The sequence below is a fragment of the Suricata suricatta genome, chromosome 10, assembly GCF_006229205.1.
Source record: "Suricata suricatta isolate VVHF042 chromosome 10, meerkat_22Aug2017_6uvM2_HiC, whole genome shotgun sequence".
In the NCBI taxonomy this organism is placed as follows: domain Eukaryota; kingdom Metazoa; phylum Chordata; class Mammalia; order Carnivora; family Herpestidae; genus Suricata; species Suricata suricatta.
Genome location: NC_043709.1, coordinates 58,189,774 through 58,195,509, shown reverse-complemented (window position 1 = coordinate 58,195,509; position 5,736 = coordinate 58,189,774).

The window sequence follows — 5,736 nt, the reverse complement described above, 5'->3', positions numbered from 1 at the left end:
TCTCTAGTGACATATACTTCCATTTCTATTGGCGAAACTCCTAGGAGTGGAATGGCTGAGGCATATGGAAGGGACATATTTAACTTTTAAAGAAACTACCAGCAGTTTTCCAAAGCAGTCACATGATTTGACAGTTCCACCAGTGGTGTAGGAATATTGTTTTGGTTCACTTCTTTGGTATGACCAATTTTTATATTTTTAGACATTAGGTGTAGTGGTATTCTGTTGTGATTTTAATTTTTATATCCCTAATAGCTAATGATGGTGAATATCTTTTGGTGGATTTAGTTGCCATCTGAGCATCTTCTTTGGTAGAGCATCTTTTTAAGTCATTTGGTCAGGTTTTGAATTGGATTGTGAATTTCCTTATTACTGAGTTTTGAGAAGTTTTTGTTTAGTCTGGAAACAAGTCCTTTATCAGATATGTGATTCACAAATATTTTCCCCAAGTTTGTGGCTTGTCTTAATGTCTTTTTAAGAACAAAATTCTTAATTATGAAAAATGGTATTTCATCATTTCTTAAAACATATCATGCTTTACTATTTTATCTAACAAATCTTTGCCTAAACTAATAATAATGTCCTCTTATGTTATTTTTTTCTTCGAGTATTATAGTTTGTTTTACATTTAGGTCTGTGATTTTTTTTGAGTTAATTTTTATAAATTTATTTGTAAATAGTACAACAGATGTATCAAAATTTATTTAAAAATGTCTGTTCTTCCAGTACTATTTATTGAAAAGGTCAACCTTACTTTAATGAGTTGTTTTTCATTTCTATTAAAAAATCAGTTGATCATAAATGTAAAGATTTACTTCTGAAGTAACAATTCTTTTCCCCTGGACTCTTTCTCTACCTCTACCCTGATATCTCCTTGTCTTGATTACTATAGATTTCTAGTAAGTGTTAAGTTAAGGTAGATCTAGAAGTTTGTCCTTTTTCAGAGTTGAACTGATTATTCAAGGCTTTTTGAATTTCTATATGAATTTTATAATTGCTTGTCAATTTCCATAAGAAATTCTGCTTATATTTTGAGATTGAATTAAAACTATAAATTAATTTGAAAATAGTTTAACTCTTAATAATATTTAGTTTTTGATTCGGGAAAGTAGCACAAGTCTCCACTTACATGGTTCTTTTAAATTTCTCAACAAATTCTTTGTTTTCAGTAAACCGATCTTGCATAATGTTTCATCAGATTTAGGCCTAAGTGTGTCCTTTTTTTTTTTTTTAATTAATGTTTATTTTTTTTGAGAGAGAGACAGAGTGCAAGGGGGAAAGGAGCAGAGAGAAGGTGACACGGAATTGGAATCAGGCTCCAGACTCTGACCTGTCAACACAGAGCCTGAGACGGGGCTCGAACTCATGAACCATGAGATCATGGCCTGAGCCAAAGTCCCATGCTCGATTGACAGAGCCACCCAGATGCCCCAATATTTCCTATTTTTGATACCACTTTTTAGTGTTCAATTTCTGCTTGTTGCTAATATATAAAAAGATATTTGAATTTTGCATGTTTTTTTCTGGTAGCATTTATCAATTCACTTATAGTTCTAACAACTTAGAATCCATAGACTTTTCTACATAGAAGATCAAGTTGCAGGGAAATAAAGGCAATTATTTTCTTCCTGTCAAACCTAGATCTTTTTTTCATTTTTGACTTTCCTGACTATAACCTTCCATATAATGTTGAGTAGAAATAGTAACAGTGGGCATTCTTGTCCTGTTCTTGATCTTAGGAGGGAAGCATTCAGTATTTCATTATTAAATGTGATGTTGTAGTGTTTGTAGATGTCTTTTATCAAGTTGGTGAACTCTCTTTTGTAGTTTGTTAAGAATTTTAAAAATTAGGAAAGGATATTGAACTTTTTCAGATGTTTCTGCATTGATTGAGATGATCATACAGATAGATATGTATGAATTTTATTTCTTAGTCTCATTATGTGGTTGGTTATATTGATTGAGTTTCAAAGGTTAAGTCAATCTTACATTTCTAGAATAAAATCCTATGGGGTTTATATAGATCTATCTATTTTTTTGTTTTTTGTTTTAATTTTTTATTTATTCTGAGACGGAGGGAGACAGAACATGAGACGGGGAGGGGTTTAGAGAGAGGGAGACACAGAATCTGAAGCAGGCTCCAGGCTCATCAGCACAGAGCCCGACATGGGGCTTGAACCCAAAACATGAGATCATGACCTGAGCCCAAATCAGAGGCTTAACTGACTGAGCCACCCAGGCACCCCTCAAACTATGCATCTTACCTATATATCTATAGATGGATTGTAATTGCAAACATTTTATTTTTCCATCTATGTGTAAGAAATATATTGTCTTGTCAGTTTCTTTACTTGTAATATATTTGTCTGATTTTTTTTATCAGGCTTTAGTTGATTTCATAAAATGAGTTTGAAAAAGTCCTTTCCTTATTAATTTTATGGAATAATTTGTGTAGAATTTTACTTATATCTTACTTAAATATTTGGTATAATTCACCAGAGAAGCCATTTAGCTTGGATTTTATTTGAGGGAATGTTTTAAACCACATTTAAAATTTCTACAGGATATAGATGCCTCTTAATCGTGTTTTCTTTTTAGAGTGAATTTTATTTTTTACTGTTGTTTGTAAGTTAATTATAGCAAGTCTGGAGTTGATCTGAGCTATTTTTGCTAAACTTCCAACTTAGCACTGACACCTGGTTAATGCACAAAATATGTTGATCAATAATGTTTCTTTGTAACCATGGGTCTGAGGAGTTTCAGGACAGGTGTACCAACTTGTTAACATTGTTTCTTGGTAATAGTGACATTGATCATTGGCACTTGCCCTGCGTGAGAGCTTACAAGGTTCTCGTTTTGAGCTATTCATTAGTAGGAATATTCTTACATAGTCAGTAAAATATAAAAACTCCCAGCTCTGCCTCTATTTGCAGTCTCTGGGATTAAGTTGTTTTTCTGCACACGTCAGTGATTTCTGGCCTGAGAGAGAAAGTATGTGCAGCAATGTTCCCTACGGTCGGAGGACCGTAAGAGATGTGCCCTTTGCCTCTTCTGATCCCTTAATGTGCTCCAGCCTTTGTCACTGAGGCATGTCCTTATTTTAATGCTCTTCACATAGTGTATTTTTTTCTTGTAATAAACTGTAACTATAAATATTGTCACAGTAGGTCCTGCAAATCATCTCTAATAATCAAACACTATTTCAGTGCCACCATCGTGCACCAGTGCAGCATGCTCTAAGGAATTTGTCCATTTTATCTAAGTTGTCAACTGATAGTTATGCACTTTTGATAATATCCCTTTGTTGTCCTTTTAATGTCTGTAAAATCCGTAGTTACATCACTTCTCTCACACCTTATATTTGTAATTTGTGGTTTCTTCTTTTTTCCTTGATTTTTTGTAGGAACCAACTGTATCTGTTGTCCTATGTCAATTGATTCTACAGAGATTTTTATTATTATTATTATTATTATTTCTATTTCCTTTGGCTTTGATTGACTTTCCCTAGAGCCCCCAATTTTAGGGGAAAATTGAAAACATTTATTAGAGGTTTTCTATTTTTATGGCATTTTAGTGCTATAAAGTTTCATCCAAATACAGATTTAGCTGTAACCAACCTATTTTGACATATGCTTTCTCACTCATTTCAAAATTCTTTAAATATCTTTTTTGATTTTCGTTGATTTGATTTCTTCATTCTTGATTTTAATTTACTCTAGGTGTTTTATTATTTAATATAATTGTGTTAATTGTATTTCATTAGATATTTTTTCATACTTTAGTAGTTCACATTCTTATTTCACTTTAAATTTTTTAGAAGCATTTACTGATTTTTATCTAGTGATAGTTTTTTTATTAATCAAAACCCATATAAAATGTCCTTTTTTATCTGTTGGTACAACAAAATCAGGCTATATTTCATATATATATTTCTATATCAGTATACATTTATCATCTATCATCTTTTTATTTATCTATATATCTATCATCTGCCTACCATCTATCTGCTTATCTATTATAATCTATCCTTTAGCTATCTATATCTATCATCTATACCTTTGTATAATTGGAATAAATCTTTTAATCATAGTATAATTTTTGGCTATTTTTTTGGATTTTACTTGAAAGTCTAACTGTATTCATCAGTTAATTATTAAACAATAATTGTAACAAAAATTAAACATTTTGTCTTAATGTTTTAATCAGAGTTTTGTCAATTATTAGAATGTTTTCATAAAGTTCATTAGGGAGAGTTTTTTATTATTATGTTTTATTTAGGTAATTGAAATCTTAATGAGATTATCTGTTGCTTTACATTGGATAGTTGTAATCTGATTCTTTTGCCTCTTTAATGACACATCCTATTTGCCTTATCAAATGTTATATAGAGATTAATATATTTAAGCTTTCCACATCTTGAATTATTTTCAGGTTTGTTTTGCTAACACCTTGTCTGTAGCTCTAGGTCTTCACATTTTGTTGTAGTTGTGGAATTGTGTTAGTATGTCCATAAAGTTATTTTAAATATTGCTCTAGTATTTATATCATACTTCTGATTTTTAACCTTTCATATTTTTTATTTTGTATCATGCTTCTGGAAATTATCAATTTGCTTGATTTTTTAATAAAAAATCAACTCTTAGTTTTACTTATCTTTTGAATTTATTTTTCATATATGAGTAAAATCATGTTCTACATACTTTTAATTAATTTTATAATTTTAAAATGTTTTAATGAATAGGAGTTGCTTTACTTTTTGTTCCATTTATTTCTGAAAACAATTAACATATTTGTGGATGAATAATTCTTTGATTTCTTCTGTGTATACTTTTTTATGAATTGTCATGAAGTGTGACTATTTCAATGAATATGTATTTCTTTCATTCCAAAAAATTATATTTGGATTCACTATTTAAGTCTTTATATATGTCTCCTGCATAGAGAGACAGAAAAATTTCTTGGAGAAAATTGTTTTCTTTTCATAAAAGTGGGCATATTTCTCCTAAATCAGTTTTCTCCTTTTAAATCTTGACTTTATGCTGTTTTGTCAGTTTCATGTGTTTTCACCACCTGGATCCTGACACTTCATCTCCCTTTTCCATCTGGACATTTAATCCAACCCCCTGTAACCCATAACTCAATACCTTGCCACTCATCATCCTCTTTTCTTTGCTTTCTTGGGAACCCACAAGTCTTAGTTGGGGTTATTTATCTTCATTACTGATTATTCTGTATCTCTGATGCCTTGTGATTGCTCCTATTTTAACCTTTACTCTTAGCTATATATTCAAAAGAATATTTGTGGGATTTTATCCAACATGTTTTAATATATTTTCCTATAGTATAGAAATGCTGTTATCTTGTGTCTCCATTGATCCTGCATTATTATATCATGCCCTCACTAATTTTATTCACTATTTTATTATAAATTTCAATACTTACTTGAGGTTTTATAGTGTCTTATGAACATTTGAGGACAATAAGTAGCTGTTTCTGCTATTAGTTTGATGGAAGACTAAAGAATAGATTTTTATAGAATAAAATTTATTATGTTAATGTACATATTTATGTACAAATGAATTTATGAGAAGTACACTTTCATTTTTGTATTGAAATGTCTCTCACAAGAAGTTGAATAACACTCAAGGAAAGAAATAAGATCATTTAGGTGCAATGTAAATAAACTGAAAAAGAAGTGGAGACATATAACATAAGTGAAATATTAAAAGATAAATT